Below are 2,274 nucleotides of genomic sequence, written 5' to 3' on the forward strand. Positions count from 1 at the left end.
AAATGATTCACGCGCCTGTAAACTTTAATATATAATGCCAGCTTCACGTAGTTCTTCGATAATAGAGAGAATTTGATTGGAATGATTAGGATTACCGGCAGCTTGAGATGCCATGAGCAAGCGGAGTCTATCCACCAATTCATTTGGATTATCCCAGTAAATATAATCCATTTTCCTGGACATTGTCTTTGGAGCCACCATAAGCTCTGGTATTTGCCCTTTACCGCTCTTTTCATACCATCTAATTAGAGGTTCAATGATATTCCAAAATTTTTTCGTAGAATTTTTGCGTCTCACAGCCTTATTTGGATCGTAGTACAATCGATGTGCATTCGTACGGAGCAGAATTTCACCATAGTGCATTTAATCTATTGATGTCACATTAGCATTTTCTGGATCTCTATCAAAGATGCCAAACCTGAAGTTAAGCGAAACTGCTTCTCACCAATAGTCATTGTATCTCCATTGAAGATCACCTCAGCATTTCCAATTTTCATCCACTCATCCAGTCCAGGCATCCACTCTTCGAACCCCAAATTGCTTATCCAAATATTTTTCTTCTTTTGTGCCGAAGATGTTAAGAGACGACTGGAGAACATTCCCAACATTAGATTGAGCTGCTGATTCATCAGATGCGTCTGCGAGCACTGAGACCACCTCATTCTTGGAATCATCGTGTTGACTGCTTAACGGTTCAGGAGTACTTGTTGTTGTAATTTCCTTTTTATAATCGTTCACTCCTCCCTCCTCCACCTCCTCTTTTTCATAATAATATTTTCATTTCTTTTTTTCTTCGTTTTCTTCTGGATGGCACCTTGATCAATCAATTTTTCAAGAGGAGTAATTACAGGTTTCAAGGCCTCATTCATAGCTCGTTCGGCCATATCTTTGCCCACCTTTAATGTTTGATATTTACGACGAATTGCTTTGCTTGCCATAATGCACGCATATTATCCTGTTTTTCACACGCAACATCATCAAATATCATACGCGAATTTGGATGAGTTTCCTTGGGTCTGACTACCTCTTCATGATCATTAAATGGAAAGTAGCCAATAACTTTCACTGTTGTTAATAATTTTTTCAAAAACTGATATTAGGATTGATTGAAGGACTTGGAGTAAACATAGACATTTTGAAATCTCAGCCCATTAGGATGGGTAATGAGAACGAACAGGGCATTCGTTTTACCACAGTTTGAGGGTCCACAGATAATTGCACGTACGGTATTGGGTAAAAGTGGGCCGTGACAATTCTTCTGTTAATCTTTCTTTTTCTCTGTTATCTTATCGAAATTCATCACTGGCAGCTTCGAACTTTACTACTTGAACTCAATCTTGACAACTGCCAGCAAGCTCCATAAATACATGACATTTATAGACTTGCACTTCAGTCTGCGCAAGAGCATGGTGGTGTGCAAACGTCTTAGAACGCGAAAGGGCAAAGGAATTGTCAACGATATCATCAACAAGTTACCCATTGAATTGCATATACCGGGCTGCCAGTATTGTGGGCCGGGTACCAAGTTGGCTAGACGCTTAGCACGCGGTGATCCTGGGATAAATCTATTGAATAAAGCGTGTAATGAGTACGATATAGCATATTCGAAAAATAGAGAAAATTTGCCAGCTAGACACACCGCTGATAGAATTTTGGAAGATAAAGCTCTGCACAGCGTTTTTGCTAAAGACGCTAGTGTTGGTGAGAAGGCGGCTGCTTGGAGTGTGAGTAACCCCATGAAGATGAAACATAAATTCGGCATGGGGCTAAACATTAGGGCTGGTGCGAAGAAAAAGAGAAAAACTGCAGGCTGTGGGGGTGGTGGTAATGGGGGTGGTGGTAATAGTGGTGGTGGGAAAAAACGTAGAGGCGGAAGTGTGAAGAAGAAGATACCACTGCGACAGATTATACGAGCCGCCAAAGGCTCCATGCAGCCTGGACCAAATGCTGTGATGAGCGCGCTTAAAGGTGCACGTAAAGCAGTTAAAAATGTCGGAGGGAGGAAAAAAATGAAGCCCACGCATCGAATTCTCCCCATCCCATCGAAAATTGGGGGAATTTTACCAGCATTTTTAATTCCATTAATGGCAAGACTCAGTGCAACCGGTGCCCGAGCAGGTGGAGCTGCTGGTATAGACAAAGCTGTCAACACTTCTAAACATGTCAGAGCCGAACTGGAAGAGAGTGAACGTCACAACCGCACCGTGGAATCTATCGCTCTCGGCAAAGGAATATACTTAAAACCCTATAAGTCTGGCCTGGGTTTACATTTGA

This window comes from Fopius arisanus, unplaced genomic scaffold (genome assembly GCF_000806365.1).
Source record: "Fopius arisanus strain USDA-PBARC FA_bdor unplaced genomic scaffold, ASM80636v1 scaffold00292, whole genome shotgun sequence".
In the NCBI taxonomy this organism is placed as follows: Eukaryota; Metazoa; Arthropoda; class Insecta; order Hymenoptera; family Braconidae; genus Fopius; species Fopius arisanus.